Genomic DNA, 26,040 nt, shown 5'->3' with positions numbered 1-26,040 from the left:
TTTCTAGTTCCATTTCTCTCTCAACAGTATCTTAGTCTATAGTATTTTTATATTAATATTTCTTATCTCAAAGTCTACATACTATGTCAACTTTCTATCAGGTTTTAAGAATTTTCTACAAATTCATTTCCCACAGCCACTGACCAGAGCTGCAGCTTGTTGAGGAGGCCCTGGAAGGAGAAGAGCAGCCTGGAGATGTGTCACAGGTGACTTCTCAGCTGCATTTAGAATTTCCCAACAAGGAGCCCTCAAATGGCCAATGACACCACACACAGACTGCACACCCCCATCCTCCCTGCAGAGCCTGGCAAACTGTGTGAGCTCCACCAAAGCACACAGGGATTTCTCTCTAACCTGTCCAGGAATAAGGGGAAGGATGCCTGGACAGCACTGAAACAGGGACTGTGGTTAGGCTGAGGGCCCAAGCCCCACTGCTGGAACAAGAAAGAAATGAAAGCAGCCCCAGACAGCAGTAAATGTTCAAATGCCTCCATTTCCCATCTGGTCCAAAAGCCCAGCAAAGAAGGATCAAGAGCAGGGCATCATCCACCCTCTGCATCAGCACAGCCCTCACAGCCCAGCTGGGGCTCACCTTGACACTTAACATGAGCACTCTCCTTTGATAACACTAGCTGTGCTGTAGCCCTGTCCTATCAAAATGACAACAAACACCAGTGTCACAGCAACTGAATAAATACACCACAAACATCTCCCTTATCTCACCTGAACAAGCACCATAAGCTAAGTGCCCATTTGTTTTATGACACCTTTTGTACTGCCACAGAGCCAGTCTCATCATCACCACATTCAGGTGGTTAAATAAGGATGTAAAATATCAGGAGGAAGGAAGGAATGAGGTGTGGGGACAAGGGAAGTGCCACAGCAATGCCCAAGCACCATTTCAGCTCCTGCCACCCAGCCAGCACTGGAGAAAAGGTACAAACTGGGGGGCACTGACAGGTGTAGGTGCCACCTGAGAACCAGGGGCTTCCCAGGACTTGATGGGCACATGGACCTCTGCAGGTCCACAGAAATAGCATGGCTTGGGGGAACTGCAAGCCAGAATTGGAATATGCAGCCATAGAGGCCAGTCTGGCCTCCAGGAGAGGAAAGGAAAGCTCCAGAGCTGATCCAGAGCTCACCTGTCAGCAGCTCTGTGCCTACAAAAGCTGGCTTTGAATTGGGCCCTTGCCTAAAGGGTGTCCAAGACAAGCAGGATGAATCCTCTCTGGAGGTGTCTCCATTGCTGACAGAAGAAAAGGCTGGTCTGGACTAGTCCTGTTTTCCCCAGTTTGGTACCATGAATTCTCACCTTTGTGTGTGGCAGAGGTGAACATTTCCAGCAGTACAGCCCAGCCCAGGCACCTCAGCAGCTGGTTCAGGCTCTGCTGGATTTGGTTTCCCACCACATTTGGTTCCCAGTGCTGGATCACCAAAGTGCCTGTCAGTGAGTCCTGGGAGAGTTGATGGACAGAGGGAGCAAACATTGCCATTTCTCAGCTCGCTCACAGCTGCTGCAGTGCCAAGCAGGGGCAGCAAGAGTGGTTTTCACCCTCCAGAAGGTGAAACATTTTGAAGGAGGTTCAGCCCCACTCAGGAGCTCCAGCTGCAGAAATCACTGTTTGAAGAATTACTGATGTTTTTTGGTGCTGAGTCTCAATCTCATCCAGGAATAGATTGGATTCCCAAGTTGCACACTTCCCAGAGCTAGGGCACCCTGGCATTATTACTAAATACAACCCTCTGTACAGACTGCCTGGGAATCATCTTACTAAGGACTTTTCCTGTGTAAATGGCTCAATACTTTCCTTTCAGCTCCATTAGTCCTTTGCTGTACTCATGCCTATCTTCCCACCCTGCCCACACATACACACCAAGTGCCAAAACTACAGCACAAGCCTGAAACCAGTAAAAACAGGATTAGCAACATCCTCTGAGAGGCAAGAAAGTGTTAAACTCTGTTCCCAGGCCCGACTGGATCAAGTTGCTAATTGCTAACAGCTGGCTGCAGGAGAATAAAATCCTGTTACAATCATTGGGAGAATGGAAAAAAAAATCTACTTGTTGAAAAACTCACCAAGAAATGCAAAAGAGGGCACTTTTCCCCAATAAACCCAGCAGCTAGCATGCCTGAAAAGCCAGTCCATGCCTCCACAGAGGAGCAGCTGGCTGTGACCCAGGGCACAGCAAAGGCTCAGCGAGCACAGGAGGGAGCTGTTCTTCAGTGATGTGCATGAGGAAGGTGGGACTTGGAGCTCCTCCAGGCCCTGTTCTCCCTCCAGAGATCCATTACAGAGGTCTGGCATGTTTGCAAGCCTCTCTAGATCCCAACTGAAACAGGCATTTGTTTTAACTGGTTCCTTTGCAGATCATTATCCCGGAGTGGGACCTGAGGGTTTGCTGCAGGAATCCCACTCCAGATGCCCAGAGCCACACCAAGAAACTCCACAAGACACAGAGAGTATCACACACAGAGCTCTGTGTACAGCAGGAGAGGCTATCCTGAATCAAAGCATCCTCAGGAGAGGTCCAGGAACAAGCAGGAGGAGTGGATGGCATCTCCTAGCATTCCTCAAGGAACTCCATGGGCAAGAAGCAAAGCCAGTAATTGGGGCAATATCTGATGCTTGAAGAAATAAGAGGCTGGGAAATATGATTTCCAGTTTTCTGGCTCCAAAACAATGGTAGAGCATTTCTCTTTGCCTCAGAGTTAATCTGAGAGACCTCAGCCCCAGCAGCCTTCCCCAGGAGCACATGCAGCTCTGGTTTGGACCAAACAGAATTTGGTGATGAAAACGCTTAGCAGAAAGAATTCTGATCACTTTTTAAAATGTTCTGCTTAGTTTACAATTCAAATGCTGGCACAAGACTGACAAAACAGAGCAGGGCTGCTGGCCAGAGAACATGGCCACCCCCTCCAGCAGAGCTGCTGCAGGGTGAAGGATGGAGCAAGCCATGCTGCTTGTGCAGGAGCCCTGTGAAAACAGGCAACAAATTTCCCCTCAGGTGAGCTCAGAGTGGTGTCTCCCTCTCTGGATTCAATCAACCAGGCAGCAGTGGAGAGGTCTCTATGTGACACGTGGATGGCACCTGGACAAACCAAGTGCCAACAGTGACACCAAAATTCATTGTGTCAGAATAACAGGGGAGCTGGGCAGGGCCAGCAAGATCCTGGCATGAAGTGCAAGGCTGCAACAGAAGATTTGGGATTTAGGCAGCAAGAGATGGTCAGAAAGAGGAAAAACCCATTGCAATGTTTGGAACATGGTGGGGGACATTGGGCAGAAATAGTGACAACTCTAAGTCATGTCCAGAGCAGCAACAAGGCTGGACAGATAAAAGCAAACAGATTTTAGGGGAAAGGGTTGGGTTAATCAAAATACATGTGAGAAGTAAGCCACAGAACAGGGAAATTGAGATAGGAATAGGCTCCAGCATCATCTTTGAGGAGGCATTGGGAGACCTGTCACAAGAGACACAAATGTGGGATCAAAAGGACAACATTCAGGAGTGGCACTTGGGGTGGGACAGGGACACCACAGAGCTGAGTCTGAGGCAGTGGCAGAGGAATGGGAACACCAAGGACTGGGTGTACCTCATGGACACCCTCTGGAGAGGTGGAGACAGGCCTGCCCTGAGGCTGAGGACAGTCTGAGCCTTGTTTCCCACGTTGTAGCCAAACATCTTAATGGGGTTATGAAGAAAGTGGCACCTCACTCCTGCTAGATTTTAGGAGAAAAACAGCATTTCAGTCACCCACACCACAGCACGTGACACGGGGAAGAGCCCAGGGACTGCCATGAGGGAGTGCCTCACCCACAGCCCAGAGAGATGCTGCTGTTTCTGCACAAGGCCAGTAAATCCTCCAGCTTTTTCCCACTGCCTGTCAGCCAGTCCTACAGGAGTGGGGTGTCCTCAGGTTGTGAAACTGCCCAGAGCACTTCTGTCACACAACCAGACTTGGGGATAAATGAACGTGCTTTAAATGTAATTTAATCCATCCAAGTAACAAGTCAAAATTAGAAACCATTAGAAAGATAAAGCCAAAGATAAGGAAATTAAAAATTCACTGCACCACAAGGTGGGTTTTAGCTCAGCTAAACCAAAACCAAAGCTTTCCCCCCAACCCAGGGCGCAGGAACTCTGTGCTCATCTCAACCAAGGAACCTGGAAGTGCTTCCCATGACCCAGCCAGGGCCCTGCTCAGGACAGGGCCATTCCCCAGGAGCCCCCAGCCAGCAGCAGAGGCAGGGGAGCCTCCAGCACCCCCTCCAAAATACACATCCCCTCAACTGCAGAGGCTCCAGTTCCCAGCTCCAGTGCCGCTGTTTCTGTAGCGCAGAAGTGGCAGGAGAATAAAAAGATTGGGCACAATCCAGCAGTTCCAAGGACCTCCCTTGTCCCTGCCCAAGCAGCAGTGGCCCTTACTGTCCCTTTCCAGAGCTTCCTTCCCACCCTGACAGGCCCAAAGAGCACTCAGCACAATGACATTTTTCAATGTTCCTGAACACTGGCATCTCTCTCCAGCTTTTTTCTTTTTTTTTTTAACAATCCTTAAAATACATCAACTAAAAGTCAGCAATAGTTCTCTCAAGACCTGCAATCTTCCACTGCAAAGTCTCACATAGCAACCATCCCCAGGACATGTTAACCACAGAGATGACAGATGGGGTATTAAGAGCACTCAATCTAAACCACCTTCCTCCCTCCCTGTTCTCAGGGGGCTCCACCATAACCTTTTACTTAACTGTGCTCTAACTTGCACTCAGAAGGAGATCAGGTTGCTGAGCTGCAGAATTATTTGGGCTGGAGGAGATTCCCCAAGAGAGCATCTAATCCCAGCTCCTACTCCAAGCAGGGTTAGCACCAATTTCAGAGCAGCCTGCATGGGGCTTTGTCCAGCTGTGTCTTAAAATCCCCCAGGGATGGAGGCTCCCCCCACCTCTCTGGACAACCTCCCCACTGCTCAGCTGTCTGAAGAAGGAAAACTTTATCCCTCTTTATCCCAAAGCAGAAACTCCTGTTATCTCATTGACAATCAATCCTCCTGCTACACACTCCTTGATAATCTGCTCCTGGGTATTGCAGAGCTGCCTCTTGTCCCAGCTGAACCCCCCTGACTCCACCAGCTTGCTCAGGGAACCAAGATTCAGTATTAATTTACTTAATAGTTTCTCCCAAGCTTCTCCCTGGTGAGACAGAGGCTCCCTCCAGGCAGATTTTGCCCTGACTCCCACTGGCTTGTTCACAGGGAAACCAGGGAGTAGCTGAGTTTGTCCCACACTGGTGTCAGAGCACAGCTCCTCACCCTCTGCTTACAGAGTGCAGGGATCACATTCCCACTGCTGACTATTTTTGAGGGGTATCAGGTGGCACTTTCTAAATCAGCTCATTGAACCCAGCACTGACCAGCAACAGGGACACTGAGGCTCTGCCACCCTGGCACAGGGCAGGGCTGGGATGAGGATCAGAGCCCCCCACAATGCCCAGTGGGTGTTTCTCAGCTCAGAGCCCACCAGCAGTGCTGAGGCAAGCAGGAAAGCATGAAGGACATGCCAGGGATCAGTTCCTGCCCAGGGGATCCAACACAGTCCTGCTCCCAAAGCAAAGCCCCCTCTGCCTCCTGGGAGCAGCAGCCTCTGCTCCACAGCAGGGTTGCATCCCTGAGGATCCAGGTTTATGGTGCCAATGCAGCTACTCTTGGCAACCAGTGCAAGAATCTCATTAAACCCACAGTTTGAGGTGGTTTTTTTGATTTTTTTGGACATGATCTGCTTTCCATCAGAGCACAAGGATTGCTGAGCATGCTCCTTCTTCAGCGTGGCAGAGGCTGGTCTGCACTGCCCGCTGGTTACCTGCTCCCTTCTCCATCTTAAAACACTGCTACAACATTTGTTTTCCCAAACTTCTGGAACTCCTTTGGTCTTCCCAGATTTATTACAAATTGGCAGCCAGGATTCAGAAAGCTGCTTTGGCAATTTGTTTTAAACAAACAGGTTCCAGTGTTGCTCAAGTTTCAAAATACTCTGAAATGTTATCTTGGGTTTAACACCCTCCCTGGTTACCAGTGCAATGGGAGGTATTCTGAGAGAACATCATCCTGCTTCTCCACAAAAATGGAAAAGAAATGTTTCACTTCTCTGCATTGTTATCAGCAGTCAGTTGGGTTTAACCTTTCCCAACAATATAAGCACGGCTGATGAAATTTATTTTGTTTTACAGATATTAAAATATTTCTCACTGCGCCATGATATATTTGCTGTGCTTTTTAGTCATCTTTAGCTTTCCTTATCAACTGCCTACCTTCAAAAATACCAGTAACAGGCCCTTATCTACAACCTTTGTTTTGCAAATTGCTCACAGTTGAGCCTATTTAAAAGCTAAAACATGATTACTGCGGGAAGCTCTTTGCAAAACCAGAAGAGAAGCAAACCCTTGCACAGAGCTGCACATAGTGCCTGAGAACTGCTGATTTTTGCAAGGGTGGAAGCCAAATTCTGAGACAGTTCAATGAAAATCAAACCAGAAACAGGATTTTGGAACATCTACTAATTGAGCTGCCCTTCCAGTCTCCCTCACACCACCACAAATGTTGATGATATTATCAAAAGCTACATTTTATGAGTTTTGCAATTTCTCTTCATATTTGTAAAAACAAAACTCAGAGCACCTGTAGCTGGCAAAAAGCCCCTGCCCTTTGCCTGAGGAGCACTGTGGGCTTTGCTCCAGTGGCACCAAAAAATGTTAATAAAAATGGAGAGCCATGCCCTACAGCCACAGGAAGATACCAGACTTGAAGAAGCTTTCCCAATATCAGAAAGAAGCATAACTTACCAGCCTTCCCTGCATTCCACAGACTGCAATAACTGCAAATACCAAAATGCAGTGAGTGGGAAGTGCTCCAGGCCCCCCACAGCACCCCAGCAGCCAGAGGGGACAATTCTGGCTGTGACCTCAGTGGGCACCATTCCTCCAGAGGCTGAGCACAACTCCAGCCAAGGCAGCCCTGTCTGGGTACACACAGCTGTTGCATTTGGCTTCAGCAAACTTTGTTTACGACCCAAAGTGGTTTTAAAGTTTAATTTATGAAGTGCCTGGCAGAGATGGGAGCAGTGAGTGGCAACACTCACACATCACCTGAAACACAGCACCAAGCCTGGAGACTCCAGGGAGGATTTCCAGGCAGCTCCAACCACGTTGCACTGGGTTTGCTATTTACTGGTACAGCTCTGCAAGATAAAATTTAACTTCCCATGCACAGAGATGAAGGTACCATTAATTAAACATTCCAGCAAAATATCTGCCATGATTGGAGACAGTTCAGAGAAGATCTTTGCTTACCACAATGTATTTCAAGCAACCAAAGCAAATGTTCTGCTTATAAACAAAGGAAAAGCCAAGAACACAGAAAAAATCTTGAGCAGCATTTCACAGCTTTGGCAAGGCAGAATGACCAATTCTGATTAAATTTTCTCGAGACAACAAAAAACAGAAGCCCACAGAGATGTAATAAGATTTAGCAATTACGCATAAGGCAGGTAGCAGTAGGAAAATCATGGTATTGTTTGAGGTAAAGGCAAGAGAAACAGGAGAGATGAGAAGGAAAAAAGAAATTTGTAAAACAATGATGCCTAAACCAAAAAAAAAGGTCCCCATTTACCTCTTTTCCATATTGAAAATGAACTGAAATTAAAAAACAACAAATTAAAACAGAGGAAATGAAATTCCACAGCATACCATGTGCATTGAGCCTCTGGGACATATTGCCACAGAGCAATGTGGGAGTAATTCAATAAAATATTGGAAGTAGATCTCCATAATAAGAACATCTGCAATTCCATTAACAGAGTGAAAGAGAGCACACTGGAGATAATTTTTGCTCTAGCCAGGCATAAGCAAAGCAGTTAGTGATGTGAGCAGGGGTTATCTCCTGCACGGGCAGGTTCTTCCACAGCTGGCTGCACTCAGGCTCTGGGGCTTTCCTGGGCCTGTGATAAGATGGGTGCCTGAGTAGGTGGGCTGTGGTCCCAGCCAGTTTGGCAAGCTCTGCCTCTCTGGATAGAGATCACATTTCAGTTTTCAGCAGCTTATTGTGCAGCTTCTCAAAAAGAGAAACAACAGTACCCACCTTTTTTTTTTTTTTTTTAAAGAGATTATCCTCTGTGACACAAAAAGAACAGATGAAATTTCAGCCAAACCTATTAAAGAAATACCTGTGGAGCAGTGAGCAACCCTGAACACTCTAAGTGGAAACACAACTATTTTGGAAAGTTCTCAGCGCCTGAAGAAATGGGTTTACTGAGGAAATAAATAAGATTTTATCTGGAGGGGCTGCTACCAGAGAGCCCTATGGCTAACCCTAACAATGAGGATTCTCAGGAGCACCTTCCTGCACATTCATACTCCTGTGTTTCAGGGTAAATGGGAGCCTGTGACCAAAATGGGAACAGTGACCAAAACTGCAGTAGGTGCTTCAGGAGGGGACAGGGTCTGCCTCTCTGTGGGAGAAGAGGCGAGAACACAGCAGTGCTCCCCCACAGAACAGGAGCTGCTGGGCTCAGGGCACAGGAACACATTCCCTCACTTTCCCACAAGAACTCGCTGCCAGCTCCAGCTTTGCACATCTGTCCCAGCCTCAGCCCTGGCACCCCTCAGAGCTGGCACACTGCCCACACCCCCCAGAGCCCCAGAAATGCTGCCCAGAACCCAGCAGCAGCAGTTTTGTGCCCACAGAACAGCCTGCGTGCCCTGGGGTGCCCAGGCACAACCCCGAGGGAATGGCCACGATTTGGGAACCCCCCAGAGCCCCAGAAATGCTGCCCAGAACCCAGCCAGCAGCACCCTTGTGCCCACAGAACACCCTGTGTGCCCTGGAGGTGGAGGCACATCCCTGAGGGAATGGCCACGATTTGGGAACCCCCTCAGAGCCCACTGGTGCCCAGAACCCGGCCAGCAGCACCCTTGTGCCCACAGAACACCCTGCGTGCCCTAGGGTGCCCAGGCACAACCCCGAGGGAATGGCCATGATTTGGGAACCCTCCCGGAGCTGTGGGAGGGAAAACAGGCTGCAAAGAGCCACCCTCTCCCTCCCAGGCAGAAAAGCCTTCACCTCCCAGCACAAACCCCCTCCACCACTCCCAGCAAGCCTCCAAAGGCTTTATCCAAGGACAGAAACAGGAGGGGAGAGAAGGGAGAGAGCTGACACCAAGCTGAGAGCCAGGTTAAGCTGCAAGGACCCTACCTGCCTCTGCCAGGGCCTGCTGAGCACAGGGAACAACTGCTATGGCTCTTTGGAGCTCCACAGGTTGAGCCAGGCTGTAGTTTCGACATTCCTTGCAACTTTCCACCAGCACACACATGATATGTTCAAACTTGAGTGACTCCTCCCTCCTCCCTCCCTCTGCACACACAGACAGGCCCAGGAGATGGCCCTGCCTCTGTCATCCCAGTTCCTATAGCAACTCCTGACCCAGCAGATGGAAACAGAGCTGTTTTCTAGGCAAATCTGCCTTCTTGGATTCCTCTGCTCTTCCCTGCTGTTGGCCCCTCCTTGCTCCAGTGCTCTCCCTGGGGGCTGCTCCGCTGGCACCTGGCCCAGACTTTGCCTGGAGGAAGGCCAAGCTTTGAATTCATTTAGTAAAACCACAACATAAAGCAGCTCTCCTGCTCAGGAAGCAGGGCCCGTGTAGTCCCAGGGGCAGAGCCAGCCTGCACCTTCTGGTCAAGCACAGCTGCCCGTGCTGGGCAGGAGGATCCCGGCAGGAACATCAGCACTGCTCATCCTCATCCTGTGCCATCCACAAGGAAAGGTAAAAAGAGACAGAACTAGTCACTTACTAGCAAGTCCAGCCAACAGAATTATTATAACCCCAGGCACTTCTCAGACTTCTGCTTCCAAAGCCTTTCCTGGAAGAGGGAGAGCCCAGCTGTGACACCAGGGCTGTCTGTGCTCATCACAACTGCTCACCCCATTGCTGTCCTCAGGTCAGGGCCCCACAGCAGTGGAGGTCACCAATGCAGCTGTCTGAGAACAGCACATCACATTCAGTACCCCTTCTCTAAAAATACAGAAAATTAGGCAAAATAAAGAACTCAAACCAGGCTGTGGCATTTCAGGGGAGATAATTACTAAGGGTGACAGTGGGATTGTCATGAGCAGGTGGTTCTGTGGTGACAGGACAAGCAGGACTGCAGCTGGAAACAGGGTCAGCAGGTCCCTGTGAGACCACCCAAACCCAGCACAGGGGCTACAGAGCTGCTACAGAGCTGCTCCTGGGCTGCACAGCCCTTCCACCCCCAGCCATCCCTGCCCACATGGGCACTGCCCCGGCCACTGGAGAGCCATGGGGGCACAGCAGGATGGGGACACGCTGACATGGCTGAGAAGGGCACTGGGGCTTGAGAGGAACCTCTGAGGGCACTGGGTACAACCCCAGCAGGAAGCACAGCAGCACAGGAGAGCAGAGAGCAGCAGGAATGTGCTGACCCTGCCAGCTGGGAAATGCAGGTGCCAGCCTGCCTGCAGAGAGGGAGCTGCTCAGCAAGGGAAGGGCTGCAATGTCTCTCTCTCACACCTGGCAGGGGTAGGACTCCTCCCAGGGCCAGCAGGGCAGGGCTGGGAAGTGATGCCAGAACTGCACAGCACTCACAGGGACTCCACAGCAGGAGGGTGAAGAGGGGACAGCAGCCATCCTGCAGGACCCCACAGGCTCCGTCAGCTTCCAGCAGGAACCCCAGCAAAGCCTCAACAGAGCAGCAGGTATTTGGGTACCCCAAAGCAAGAAAGGACCTCAACAGAGCAGCAGGTATTTTGGGTATCCCAAAGCAAGAAAGGACCTCAACAGAGCAGCAGGTATTTTGGGTATCCCAAAGCAAGAAAGGACCTCAACAGAGCAGCAGGTATTTTGGGTATCCCAAAGCAAGAAAGGACCTCAACAGAGCAGCAGGTATTTTGGTATCCCAAAGCAAGAAAGGACCTCAACAGAGCAGCAGGTATTTTGGTATCCCAAAGCAAGAAAGGAAGCAGACATGAAGCACAACTGTGCCCACACTAAGTCCCAACTGGAAGATGCAGTCAGGTGCCACCTTGCTCCCATTTTCCTCCCTAGCTCATCCCAACCACACAACCCACCTCTGGTCTGAGAACAGAAAACTCTTTTCCTTTTCCCCCGTGGTAATTTTTCCATGCATCAGTGAGTTAATTAGCACAGAGGGATGGGACAGTCCCTAAGGCTCCTGGATGGCTGGGACATGAGCAGCAGTAGGGTGCATGTGGGAAGATATCAGATCCCTTTCTGCCTGCTCCAAAGGGGTGTTACTCATTCTGATAATGCCCTCCAAGGCACTCTCCTCCCAAAACAAGGATGGCTGCCCTGAGGACACAGTGGGACATGGGAACCAAGCTGGATACAGGCCCCTGGGGTAAACTGGGACCAAACAATTCCCTTTGCAGGATACAGGGCAGATTGTGGCAGCAGGAAATGCTGGACATCCAGAAACAGGGAGTCCAGGAGTGGCATCAATAAAAGCATCAAAGCAGATGCATATCACACAAACATCAAGGGCTTAGAAAAAGCTCCCAATTTCCCTGTGGTGCTGGGAAGAGCAACGGCTCAACTCACAAACAGATCTGAGGAGCTCCTTTCCCAGGGGAAGGACATTGCTGTGGAGGCACAAAACGCTGCTGGAAAACTGCTGAGCTTGCAGTCAGACTCACTTGAGCAGTTCAGCACAGAAAAAGGCTCTCTGCTGGATGCCCTCTGAGATGTAACTCGATCCCACAGTACACATCCACTAATCAATCGAGGGATAAAGCAAAGCAGAAAACAGTCTTTTTTTTTTAACTGGAATGAGCCCAAATATGCACAATAACAGATCCCACTCAGAGCTATTACAAACTCAAGTGCTTGGGAGAGTTTTGCATCTCACATCGCAGAGGGAGCATATTTCTGCAATAGCATCATTGCTTCTCAAATTGGGTATTTGAGAGACTTCCTAACGACCTCATAGCAGCACATGTGACCACTAAGTCATCTTCTCAAAGGACCAGGAATAACATCAGCAGACCCTGTTTTGGTTGTGCACAGGACAGCTTTCCTCAGCACAAGCAGGTTCCTGAACAGTGAGGGAGCAGAAAGGAGCAGGACTCAGCTCAGGCCAGAGCTGGCATCGTGATTGTTTCTCCAACAGATTCTGTTTGGCCTTGGAAAAGATCCATCCAATTAACAGATGAAGACCCATTAGCACATACTAAATTCCACATACAAATTTAGACACAAAAGCTTGTTTATCCCAGTGCAGGCCAAATTTGTTGGGTTTAAGGCATCTATATGATAATATAAATCCCAGAAGTATTCCAAACACATTCCAAGAGATAAGAGGTGAATTGACAAAACATGAAATAATGACTTGAAAGGGCCTCCTTTTTTTTTTTCCTCCCAGTGCTTAAAAATAACCTGCTATGCTGAGCAGCAAAGCAGGAATTAGGAATTTGTGGGTGATGAACTGGTGAGCTGATCACATTGGGATGGGGAAGTTGCCTTTTGCTGACCCCCAGCCACCCCCAGTCAGGTGGCACTGGGAGAAATGAGTGACCACCACCTGTAATTATGTTAACACTGAGGTGAAGGCAGCTACACCAAGAGCTCAAGCCACACTGATGGCCTTGAACACCTGAGGAGATCCCTCCTCTGCTCCCAGCACAAGGCTCCTGCAGAGGAAAAGGGACAAAATCCCACTGTGGAGATGCACAGGAGACCTGCACCAGACAACTTCCCAGTTACCAACAGTGATATGGGAACACACATCCAAGCAAGAATAAGGAACGTCAAACAGCACCCAAGAGCTTCTTCTGGCAGGTCTCCCCTGCAGCAGCAGCACAACAGGTCCACAAAACCTCCTGTCCCTGCCCAGGGGCTCTGCTCCATGGGCCTTACACTCCCTGCCTCCCACCCAGCCCAGCTGTGGCAGGACCTGCACCTGCCTTATCCCAGGCGGGCTCCAGCAGGAGCTGGTGATGCTGTGAGCACCAACAGCTCCTGTCACACAGCACCAGGACAGCACCCAAGTGGCCTTGGGCTAAACACAGACACAGCTGAGGAACACAGGACAGCCCCACTACAAAGGCTGGACCTGCACAGTGTTAAAGGTTTTTATTCTTTCAGTGAGAGGTGGTGAAAGCCAACTCCTGCCTTCACCTTTCCAGGAACTTTTGATGGAACACAGAAGCCTGCTGTGAAAGTGCTCTGTTTACACCCTGCAGCCCTGTCCTGTCTTTACCCAGAGTGAATGTGTTCACTCCCACTACCCCATGAAATATCTGCTCAGCCCAGCTCTGCTGCAATCATCCTCCCACTGCAAAGAAACCCACTTCCAGCCATAAACCTGGGAAAGAGAGAAGTGGGGCAGAGCTTGGCATGATGAGGAAGGCAAGTTTAAGATATGACATCTTCCAAGAAATACTGACAAACCACCTCCACACACCAGGTGCTGACTAGAGCTGCTCTGCAGGGTACCAGGAGGCTCAGAGCTGACAAGACAGAGCATGTGGTGACATTACAGACACCTGATGTGGGACACACCCTTCCCAAGGGGTGCAAAACAAGGGCTCCAAGGGGAGCACTTACCTTCCACCACATTCCACCCACCCCATGCCAAGGGAGATTTCTTGCTCTGAAGGGAGATGATCAGGGTCCTCAAGAGGGCAAGTACCAGAGCAGAACTTCTTTACCTCTCAGTCACTTCCCAAATCACCAGGACAACCTCTGGCCCAGCCATGGGACAGATACCTTGCCATGTCCCCAGCTGACGAAGTTCTGCAGCTGTGCCAAGCTCTCTCTCTCTCTCTGGGCACACAGGCAGCTGCTCAGCAAGGGCCTGTCCTGCTGGGACTCAGAAGCAGAGGCCTCATGCCACCACAGCTCCCTCTCCCAGGAGCCAGAAGGGCTGGGGAGTTGGCAACAGAGGAACAACAACTCTTCCCCAGCTCCAAAAATCTCTCTCAGAGTTCAACATTACCAGGAAAGCTCCAAACAGGAGCAGCCTCCCATTTGCCCTGTTTAAACAACAGGGTCCCCATCATGGGCTGCCCCAAAGGTGAGGGTGAGGAGGGGTAAGCCCAGGTCAGAAGCAGGACAGTGAGCTCAGCTCAGCCTCAGTTGCTGCAGTGACAAAGGCCCAGAGCACACGTCACCCAGAGCACAGAGCTGCTGGCACAGAGCAGTGCTCAGCACTTGTAAACACCCCCTGGCCATCACCGCTGATGCAACCACGGGAAAGGGGCAGAGAAAACCATTATGTGCAAACAGACATCCCTCCCTATCCCTGGACACCAGGACCAGCCCAAGCAGGACATCTCCAGCCTTTCTCTTGTCTGCTTGTTGAGCCAAAACCCCTCTGGCGTCCTGCAGCAGATGAGGATCACTGCCACACCAAGGAAGGGCTCAACTCCCATAAAAAAGCTCTGGGGTTTTGACCCCTAATCCCTGGAAGCAGCTGGTATATTCAGCATGGCCTCTTTCAAAGCTGGCCTTTCTTCTTGAAGCACTAGTATCTAACATCCTGAGTGTTATCCTTCACATGTTCTTCCCCACCAGGGCAGCAGGCAGCTCTTGCTGCCCATCATCCCTGTCAGGAGTTTGGAGCAAGGACATGGTGTAGGGTGTTCGGACAAGCAGAGCTACACAGGTCCTGGGACTGCTGGGGACAAAGTCCAGCTGTCTCTTTTACAGTGATACTTCCCCACATCTCTCTCCCAGAAGTTTCCCAGATAAATCTGTATTGTTATATCACATCTCAAAACTACAAGCTATGGGGATCTGAGGAGGCCAATGTCTGAGTAGTGATTGCACATCCAGCTCAAGAGAAAAGCTAATCAGCATCCTTCACCAGAGGTTTTATTGCAGACACGTGGAAAACAGCAGAAAAACCAAAGCAAACCATAAGCACTGGCTGTAAGCTTCATCAAGGAGGAACAGCACGAGGGAAGGGAGAGATGCAGCATCAGCCATGTGATTTTCCAGCAAGGGACACCAACCCAACTGAACCATGGAACAGGCAGAGCTCAGCTCATGGCAGCAATGCCACTCCAGCTCCTGCCCTGCAGCACACACAGCTCTGCAAAAACAAGTGGTGCATGGAAAAACTGGTGGTAACAAAAGAGCTGCCAGCCAGCATCAGCCTGTCACTGACCCCCCTGCAGCCCTTTACAGCTGCTGCTCCAGGACCCTCTGGCCACACAACCCCAAACCTGACCTCTGCACTTTGGACAGAGTGAGCACATGGAGAGCAGCTGACAACAGTGATCCCCACATGTCTGTGATTCCTCAGCAAGGACCCTCATCTTCAAATAACCAGAGCATGCACAAGCCCGTGCTCCCAGCCTTTCTGGCTGCCCTTTCTGGCATGGAAACAAAAGACAGGAGCAGTTCAGACGTGCAAGATACCAAAGGGCCCCATAGCAAGTGAGGATTTGTAACCCACCCAAGGACACTGCTGCTCACTCACAATACCAGATTCATCCTACACAAGGACTGGTTTGCACTCCAACAGGAACACAACACAAATCTGCAGAGCAGATGGCAGTGCCAACATCAGGACCAGACCACAGGAGCTCTCCTTTTCAGTGCCCATGAAGCATTCATATAATTCCTGTTGCAAAAGGGGATGCATAGCCCAGGGATCCAGAGCTGAGCCTAACAAAGAGGCCTTGGCTAGGGAAGCTTCCACCTCCTCAGCAGCAATTTCCACCTCAGCCATTTCCCTTCCAAGCAAGGCTTCCTGGCCCGAGCAAGCACGACGGGTGTTGCAATCCACAGTTCTGTCTGAAGAAATCCAGCCCAGCCACAGCAGCAGGCCTGGTCTGGCCTATGTGCCATCCCTGGACACCCACTGTGTCCAGAAGCTCGTGCCCAGTTGGAAGGCATGCTGCTCCTCAGATGTAGATAGCTGTTCTGCTCCCTTTAACAGGCAGGACCACGATGGGTAACTCAGATGTGCACACACTCATCTCATGGGAGCTTTTCTGAAATAAATGCAGCAGACTCTGGGGAAAATCCTCTCCCTCCAATGGCAAGGGGCTGAGGAGGGTGGATAAAAGGCAACTGTGTGCCTTGTGCATGTGTGGTCTCAGTGTGGGCAGCATTGATCCCACACTCGGCCCTGGGGCAAGGGATGCTCAGGGGTGCTCATCCTGTGCTTCCTGACAAACAGAATTCCAATGGGAAAACACCCATGAGCTCATTGCAGCAACAGGACATGTCCTACAGGCACTGTTCTACCTGCAATTCCCCATGCAAACACAGGAAAACCAGCTGACAGCATCCCTGCCTTTTCCTCAGAAACAGCACGAGGGTCTGCTCATGTTCCCCATGTTGGCACAGAACAGGATTCAGATCCATTACACATTACATTAACCCTACTGGGACATTTCCCACAGCTCACTCAAATGTTTTCAAACCTGCAGGATGAGGTCATTCCAACCTAAATGCATAACCCACTCTCCAAGGTGGTTCACTAGGTATAATTTCCAAGCAAAAGCAAACAAAAGCTAATCTGGTGTGATACCCTGCTCCATCCCCAACATGTTCAAGACTTGGCCAGACAAAGCCATGGCTGAGCTGATCACTCACATGCTGGAGACAGTCCCACTTCAAGCAGGAGGTCAGGCCAGAGCCCTCCAGATATCCTTTCATCCAGTGCTTCCATCATTCTGTGGCAGCAAATGAGAAGAGGCAGAGTAATTACTGCCAGCAAGGAAGGCTTGCATCGAGTTTCTCTGGAGTAATCCTTCTAGATAATATTAAAAGCTTGGTTAGCAGAGATGTCAGCACTGACACAATGAGGGCTAATTCTGTCCTGGCAGGAGTACTGAGTGCCAGGATCTGAGCCTTGATGTACTGCATGGGTCTCAAACAGGGTCAGCACACTGCGTCACTGCCCTTGCACCAATTAACATCCACCACAAGAGAGGCCTTTTTGGAAATTTAACTGCAGCCATGCATTGAAACATAATAGTCTGCAATAATCCAGGAATACAGATTAAAAGCCAGACAGCCAATAGCTCTCAAGACATTAGAAACAACTAGAAAATTCATTTCCCACTATAAGTCTTTACTCTAGGGAGGTCTCAACAGTACTGCTGCTATTTGGTGTCCTTCCAGTGCTGGGAGAAGGCCAAAAAATGCCGTAGCAGAGGCTGAACCACACTGATGGGTGGGTTCAGTCCTTGGGAAGAAGGCAGAGTGTCTACATGAAGTGCAGTCTGGAGGGTGATGGGGAAGCAGCTGCTGGCACTGAGATGAAAGAGGGTTGCTGGTCAGCAGAGGAACTGCCATCAGTGCTGCTCCTTCCAGATGTTCACCCATGGTATCCACACATGACACTGGCCAGCAAAGCTCATTTTCTAAATGTAAAAAGCCCTGTCCAGGTTGCCCCAGAACATAAAAGAAACATAAGACTGCTGCTAGCCAAGTATGCAGACAGAAGGCATCAAACCCATGGAAAGAAGAAGGACACTTTGTGAAGTTATTGGAGTAATATCCATCACAATCCAGAGAAATGCAAAACACTTAAAATACTTAAAAACAAAAAGTCCACAGGATGAATTCACAGCATTGGGACCTTCACTCAGGGAAAAGTGAGGGAGCTCTGTATGGCAGCTCTGCTGGTCTGATCTGTTGCCCTCAGCAGCACAGGGGCAGCACCTCAGCACAAACAGCAACAGGGCATTGGAGGCACATTCCCAGCACCCCCAGCTCATCTCCACTACAAATGCAGAAATGAAAGATAAACATTCCTGGAAGATCACATTACCCAGCATGAAGAGATGACAGCTTGTCAGGAGCAGCAGAAACAGGCTGAGCTCAGTGGAAGGAGTCATCATAGGCTGACATCTTCCTATTGGAGAATACTGATACTCCAGCTATTTCTGCTACAGTATTTAATTATTTAATTTTTTTTTTTTTTACCTTTTGATAGGCAGAAACAAACAAGCACAAGTGAAATAACATAACAGTAATTGAGATGGACAACAAAACCTGACACTTTGCTACTTTAGCCTTCCCCATGGGAGGGTAACACAAATGAGGGACACCACGACTAAACGATAACTGCAACAAAATCATGCCCAGACTCTCATTCTTCAAGGGAAAATAAGAGCTGCAAAGGCAGTGTGCTCTGCAGGCTCCATCTCTGTATTTGCTTGTTCTTGAGCAGCTCTTCGTTACTGATGGGTGGGACATTTTAACACCTTAAATGCTATTCCCAGAGAAACTGAACTAATTCCTCATTTTCACAGCACTGAATTCATCTGGTTGGAAGAAAATACCCCGCCCTATTCCTCTGGCCTCCAAACTGCAGCTGGCAGCCTCGGGACACAGGACAGTCCTGGGGAAGAAACACAACTGTTTACTGTGTTTGTCTGTCCCTCCTCCCCCCTTCCCCCCGGGCACACAGGAGCTGATCAGCCCCGTGCCATCTCCTGACAGGAGCTGACTTGTTCCAGGTTCATTGCTCACCACAGCTCTGCACTGCAGAGCTATGCAGACAGATTTGGGCAGAGCACCCAAACATCAAGAAAGAAAAGTCACATCAGGTCAGGAGAGCATCATCCACGCTGGGAGCACTTCCAAGCAAACACCCAAAGCTGCTGCATTAGGAGAAGACAGGCCCCAAATCCAAACTTTGGAATGACTCCACCCAGTTTAATTCCTTGGTCATGCATTCTGCAAGCATTAGCTCTGAGTGGGCTGGGGTTCTAACAGCTCCACACTTGAAGCTTCATGGACAAAACAAGGTTTAGGCAGCACTTTTCAGAGTACAGATCATCACCTCCCACATGTACCCTGCCAGGTCTGGGATGACCATCAGCCAGGCTGCAGGAGGACAGACCCAGCAGGATCCCATCCAGGAGCAGAGTGAAGGGTGAAATGGTTGAGCTGCTACAAAAAATATACAACCTCACTGCCATCCATCAGAGCAACAAATGTTCTACCAGTCCTTTCCATCAAAAAAAGGAAGGTAGCTAGTAAGGGCATGGAACCAAAGCAACTTGTGTTCACAACTATTTTAGCTAAAGAATAAAATAATACCTCATAAAAAGCAGATCTTTAGTGTATGTAGTACGTGCATTAGTACACACTCTCAAGTAAGACAAATGAAGTTTGATAATCTACATACAGGAGTTTTTCACTTTCACATGCTTGACTTTCTACCTGTGTGAAATTAAACATTGGAAGAAGCTCCTGATAAACTCCTATGGAACAAACATGCTTAAGCAACAGGGGGAAAAATACCAGGAAGCCTATGCTGATCTGTAAATTCTACTTTCAATTATTTGTTTCAAAAAGAAAGCTCACAGGAGTGACTGAGAGGAGACTACAGGCACAACATGGCTATGGAGTAGTAAGAGGTTTTAACACTGCATCTTGCCTTATGCATTCCTGTCTTCAAGTTGCATAAAACGCTGATAGATTTAAAGTTTGGGATTTGAAGCTTTCCCCTCCCAGTCTGACTCCATTGTTAATTTTTTTTAGAGATTGGGATCAAGTGGCTCTTTGGCTCCTACTTCTGCAGCCAATAAAAACTCCACCCACCCCCAATCCATTTTTGCATAATTAATGCCTTTGTGATTGGCAAGAAATTATTTTAGGCACAAAGAGGCACTGGCATCAGAAAGGCACCTTCCTACCTTGCCTGTGAGAACAGGTTGTACTTTAAAGCTACTGGCAACAAAAGTTCCCTATGCTGGGAACACCACCCAACACCACCTCAGAACAGCTTAGCTTAACTTTCAATACTCTCAAATGATGGCTGTGATTATTTTGGAAGAGTAACCCAGTTGCCATCAAGAGGAATGGAAACCAGCATCCCTTCTGAGAGTGAGAGCAGAGATTGCTGGGATCCTCTGCAGCAGAACACCACCATCAAGTCTTCCCTGTTCAGAATGTTCTCATGCATTAACAGAAAAAACACCATCAATTCTACATAAATTCCTTTGCTGAAGCCAGCAGCAAAACGTCTGTGGAATTAAGGCAGATGAAAGCCTTCCCTCACTTGGGCTTATCCCAACCCCACACACACTAAAGAGAGAAACAGAGCTCAGGAAAGATGAAATACTTCCTTGCCATCATCTCCTGTTGCTGTCCAAGCAGCAAGCCCCAGCACTTGGGAGCATCCCTGGGTATTGTGTGTGCTCAGAAAGCTCCTGTTGCAGCACAAAGCCACCCTGAGCTGGCCCTGTCACAGCCTCTGGGGCTCCGTGTGTGCCATGAGGACACCGGGCATGTGACTCGCGTGTTAAAACTTTCTGGCTCACCAGTCGAAGTTCAGATTCTTTCCCTGCAAAACACACTGCATGATCTCATCTGCAAGCAATCAGCCTGAGAAATCAGCTTGTTAAAGGAAGCTTCTAGGAAAGGAGAGAAGCCTCTGGAGGATTTGGGGGCCTATATGATTTTAACCACTTTGTTAAACCCCAGCTGCTCTTCTCCCCATTGGGGTCAGACAACCAAGAAACCATTTCTCCTCCCACACAACTCCAGACAGGACAGTTAGCCAACACCTAACTGCAGCATCCTATTTGCATTGTCCACAGCCTGAAAACACTCACATTTTCAAGCAAAACTCATCTCAAGCAGGCACTGAAAGAGTGCAAGGACAAACTCAGAGCTGCAAGCTGAGCAGCATCCAGAAAAGCAATTCATTAAACATGCAACAGTGATCATCTCAATGTGTAAACCAGAATATCTTCTGAATTTCTGGACGTGTATTTCAGCATTTCCTCACAGTCCTCACAGGGACCCAAGACATGCACCAGACGACAGGAATAACCAGTACAGTGTGAGCTCTGCAGAGGAGTAAGGAACAAGCAGTAAACTCCCTGGAATGCCAGCTTTGTCCTGAGATTGCTCAAAGTGATGTAACAGAATTTTACCAGAGTTTCTGGAGATGCTGCAGGAGCCCTCCATGCTCCCTGTGCTACAACATGCCCAGCTGGCAACACCTTTTCCTGCCCAGTGAAAGCCCTGAGGAAGCAGCACTGCAGAGTGTAGGACAAAGCACAGCATCAGATTCCCAGCTGCACTCCCAGTTTGGCTCTCCAGGGCCCTGTGGTGAGCAGAATGAGTCCTGTGCTCACACACTCGGTCACATTTGCATCCCCTGAGCTCCCAGAAGCAGGACCAGCACTCTCTCACACTCAGCAGGGAGGGAGGGAAGATCAGAGCAGCATCCTGCCTTCTTCACTTCCTTCCAGGCTGTCACACCCTGCCTCAGCTGCTCCCAGCAGCATCTCCCAGGCAACCCTGTCCCAGCTGCCCCTCGCTGGTCATTCAAGTGCTTTGAAAGACTTTCCTTAAAATTCTTGCATAGAAATCACTGTTTAGTGTTCAGCACGAACACAGGAGGAAGGGGGGAAAGGCAGCCTGTGTCTAACAAAGGAGATCTGAAGCACTGAGCCCCTGGCTCTTTGCAGCTGGGGATTATTCCAAGTGAAATGATTATTCACCACTTGCAGCACCTATTTTCAATTACACTTGCAGAAGTAACTGCTCTGAAACAAACAGAAGGCAACAAAGATCAGGCAACACATATTTATTAACATGAGAGCAGAGGGAAAAGTTAATCACACTGGGTTCTCCCTCACTTTGCATCCTTACAAAAGCTACTTTATATACATAAAGTAACTTCTGCAAAGAATTTACTGTATATAAGAATTAGGAACACCTCAGCATGTAGTTGTTGAAGCTGCTGTGCAAATCAGGGTGAGAGATTTAGCCCTGGACAATGCAGGATCACAGTGATGCTGCAACTTTTTTGGTCAATGGTGGCACCTTCTAGCTCCAAATGACACTGTGAAGCTCACAGCAATTTAAAATAACTGCTTTGAAAAAGCTTTATGCTTTCTGTGTCTTTAAGAAATGCATCGCTCTGACTGCAAACATTCAGGCTAAACAAAATGTTATGAGGAAAAAAAGTCTCCTTCAAGCCTTTTACTCCCCAGCCAAATTTCTAATTTTACCAAATTAAGAGCAGACATTCCCCTCACCCCAACCCCAACCTGATGTCCACTACTAAAATCAAGGTACAGGACAACTGCCCCCAATTCCTAGAAAAACACAGCTCAGAAAATGCAAAGTATAAAGGGAGGGGGGTAATACTGAAGGGCTCAGCTGCTGGCTCCTCTGGTGCAGCTCCTCAACCAAATCATGAAAGAAGAAGAAAAAGGAGACTTTCCAGCTCAAGTTCCAAGTCCTTTTTAAAAATCAGTTTATAACCACTAAAATAAACACAGTAAGAACAACTGTGCAGTAACTGGGAACCTGCAAAAACAGCTGCAGTTTAAGAGCAGTTTAGGCAATGTCTGGCAAACACCAGCAGATACAACAGCCCAGGAGGATGGCAGCACACTGGGGGATGAAACAGGGAATTTCACCCACAAGCTCTTGGAGGAACTGCACAAAGTTCACCCACACTGGGCAGAATCAGCTATTCTGTGCTGTTTACTGCCATGGGGAGCGTTTGCTCCCTGTTAGAACTGCCTCTCTCCCAAATTCCAACCTCCTCCTGGCTTCTCCCCTATGCCCCACCTGCCCTGTGCTGCCTCAGCCCAGCCAGGAGTTTCCTTAAACACCTGACACCTGGGCAGGCACACTGCTGTCCTGTGACCCAAAAACCTTCTGCTGGCCACCCCAAAAACCTCCTGCTGGCCGCCCCAAAAAACCTCCTGCTGGCCGCCCCAAAAAACCTCCTGCTGGCCGCCCCAAAAAACCTCCTGCTGGCCGCCCCAAAAACCTTCTGCTGGCCGCCCCAAAAACCTCCCGCTGGCCGCCCCAAAAAACCTCCTGCTGGCCGCCCCAAAAAACCTCCTGCTGGCCGCCCCAAAAAACCTCCTGCTGGCCGCTGCAGGGCACAGACCCCCACTGCACCCAACCTCCCCAGGAAACAGCCACCCTGAAGGGAAGGAAGGGCAAGACACCTGGAACAAGCAGACTTCTCCAAGACACCATGGCTTGGATATTCTAAGTCACTTTAGGACATCTCCAGAACAGCAACCACAGGAGCACCTCTGAAGGAAATCCATCCAGAGCCCTATGACATCTCACCTTTGAGCTCCCCAGCAGAACTCCCCAGGATTTGGGCATTCTGACTTTCTTTAGAACTGAAGATCCAATTCCCCACTCGGTGTTATCCGAGGAGCCACATGCTTTGAACATCCTCCTTTGCTGCAGAGCTGACAGTTTTCAATTACAGCCAGTTGGAGTTGTTCTTGGCTCTCCATCCCTCACCACAGACCTGTGCTCTCCATGGCCAGGCTTCTCAGTGTGCACATAAAGCAAATTCAGGAAAGATGCAGCAAATAAAAGCCTTCCCGGACAGTGACTGGAATTGGAAAGGCAAAAACTCCTAGGACAGGCAAGGAGACAGCTCTGGGGAAAGAGGAGATGACCTGGGCCATTTCCAGGGGAGGAAAAGCACAGGGAGCCTCAGGTCTCGCTCTTGGAAGTTTTGAAGTTTTTAAGTTAAGTGGGACATGGGGTAAAGATTCTAATGTACACTAGATATGAGAAATCAGGTTTTTTGAAATGAGGGTGGAGGAGCCCTGGTTGCCCAGAGAAGCTGTGGCTGCCCCATCCCTGGAATTGTCCAAGGCCAGGCTGGACAGGGCTTGGAGCAACCTGGGACTGTTGAATATATTCCTACTCACTGCAGGAGGGTTGGACTAGAAGAGCTTCAAAGATCCTTTCCAACTCAAACTCAGTGGTTCTAAGATGCTGCAAATGTCAGCCTGCAGCTTGTGACCATCAGAAGGATAGAGATCAGCAGCAAAAGAAAGCTCACACCACCTGATACCTGCCCAGGGGACAAGCACACACCTGGATAATAGATTTAGGGCTTCTTAAAATACAATTACTTTCCTAATTATACACCAGAGGCCAGAACCCACAGGCTGAGCAAGCCATGAGCAGCACAGCAGTTAATTCACAGAGAGCTCCTCTTGATTTCCACAGCCCACATTACCCAGACATCAGACTGAATGGACATCGGAGCCTTTCTAATTTTATAGTCCACAGAGACAAGGCAGGGACGGCTGATGGAAGAGCAGCAAGGCCTCTGCCCACACACACCACTGCTGCTGGCTCTGCAACTGCAGAGCTGCTTCTACTTTTTTTTTAAAAGATTTTTTTTTTAATGGAGTCAGCTGAAGAGAAAATGAAGAGCTCGGCATTTTAAACCAAAGCATTTCAAAATGCTTGTTTATCTTTCAGCCTCAAAAGAAGAGAAATAAAGTGAAACAAAATCTCAGTCATTCCCTCTTAAGTTTTCCTCTCTGCCTCCAACAAAGCACAGTGCCCTGAGCTCCACTTGATCACTTTTTCTTTTCTTTCCCCTTTGGCTTACAACATTTCAATTAGAGAAGCTGACACAAAACAGTCCCGGATTCTCATATTTTATCTTTTCCCCATCTTACATCTCCATTAAAGAGTATTTAGAAGGCAGAGCAGCCAAAGGAGCAGCACATCCCACACAAAAAAAATGGATGGGGAAACACACCAAGGAACAAGCAGTGGCATAAACCAACAAAAGGCTACAATAAAGTTTTTAAACCAAAGTTTCCACACAGAGGTCTGCTTAAGGAATAGAAAAATGGAAAGCTCTTTTTCTCACAGGGAGCAAAACCCCAGGCAAACGAGCCATGAGGCAGCACGAGTGCCCAACTCTCAAAGTTGTGAGGAAGAGGCAGATCGCGGGACCCGAGCCGAACAAACCCGCCCGCACCGCGGTTCCATCGCACCGCGCACGGCCCCAGCACCGCCGGCGGGGCAGCGGAACCGGCCCGGGCGCGGCTCCGGCTGCGGGACCCGAAAGCACCGGCGGGAAGGGCCGCAGAGGGCCGGGGGGACCCGCACCCCGCCGGGAACCCCCGGCCGGGGCGGAGAGGCCGAACAAAGCCCCGGCTCTCGCTTTTCTTCGCGGGGCTCCCGGGCACATCCCCGCCTGAGCCCCGCGCGGTCCCGGGCAGCGCCCCCACAGCTTCGGGGGCTCCGCGGGGACCGAGCCCGGCGCGGCCGCCCACAGCCCGGGGCACCCGGGGAGCTCGGCCCGGCCCCTCCCGGCCCTGCGGGGGCACCGCCCCGGCACCCACCGAGCCCCGCAGCGGCTCCGCGGTACCCTCGGCACACCGGGAGCCCCGCGGGGCTCCAGCGAGCGGCGCCCCGGGGGCGGCCCCGCGCTCCGACCGCGGCGGGACCGCAGCGGCCGCGCCGCCCCCGCTCCGTCCCGCGGGAAGCCGGGCCGGGAGCCGCGCTGGGAGCCGGGCAGGGCGGGGCGGCCCCGGCGCTTACCTGGGGCAGGGCAGGCCGGGCGGCGGCGGCGCGGGCTCGCGGCCCCTTCCGGCGGGCGGGCGGGCGGGGGCGGCCGCGGGCGCCGCGCTCTTAAAGCGGCCGCGCCGGGCCGGGGCCGCCGGGAGGCGTCGCTACGGCAACGGGACAGCGGGGCGGGAGCGCGGCGGGGCCGGGCCAGGCACCCGCCGGTGCCTTGGGCCTTGGAGCCCTTCCGTGTGCCCCGAGCGCCGGGCTGGGCACCCGCGTGTGTCCTTGTGCATCAGAGTCCTTTCATCTCCCCTGTGCATCAGAGTCCTTCCATGTCCCCCGAGTGCCAGGACTGTGAGCTACCAGCACTGCCACCCATGTGCCCTGTGCTGCAGGACTGAGCGTCCATGTCCCCTGTGTCCCAGAGTCCTTCCATGTCCCTGTGCCCTAGGGCTGCGCAGCCATGTCCCCTGTGCCCCAGAGTCCTTTCAGGTCCCCCAAGCACTGGGGCTGTGCATCCGTGGCCCTTGTGCATCGCAGTCCCTCCATGTGCCCTGTGCATCATGGCTGTGCACTCACGCCCCCATGCACCCTGTGGGATGGCTGTCCCCCCGTGTGCCTCACTGTCCCCCCCGTGTGCCTCACTGTCCCCTCATGTGCCTCACAGCTCCTCCATGTCCCCCTCCATGTGCCTCACAGCCTCTCTGCATCCCCTGTGCCTCAGGGCTGA

At 50.5% G+C, this 26,040-nt stretch overlaps 1 protein-coding gene across 3 annotated transcripts in view; it reads right to left on the bottom strand.

Moving 5' to 3' along the window:
* Window positions 1–25,457, bottom strand: part of LOC129128793 (discoidin domain-containing receptor 2-like) — a 65,331-nt gene extending 39,874 nt beyond the window's left edge. For 2 of the 3 annotated variants that reach the window (XM_077189103.1, XM_054646326.2), the window contains exon 1: window positions 25,344–25,457. The gene's annotated coding sequence lies outside the window, so the exon portion shown is untranslated. Of the gene's footprint in view, window positions 1–9,241; window positions 9,394–25,343 lie in introns of those variants that run through there. The other variant, XM_077189102.1, reaches the window with a different exon arrangement.
* Between the last annotated feature and the right edge of the window lie 583 nt (window positions 25,458–26,040).

This window comes from Agelaius phoeniceus, chromosome 21 (assembly GCF_051311805.1).
Source record: "Agelaius phoeniceus isolate bAgePho1 chromosome 21, bAgePho1.hap1, whole genome shotgun sequence".
NCBI classification, from domain to species: Eukaryota; Metazoa; Chordata; class Aves; order Passeriformes; family Icteridae; genus Agelaius; species Agelaius phoeniceus.
Note: the sequence above shows the minus strand (reverse complement) of the source record. Positions and strands in the feature narration are given on the sequence as shown.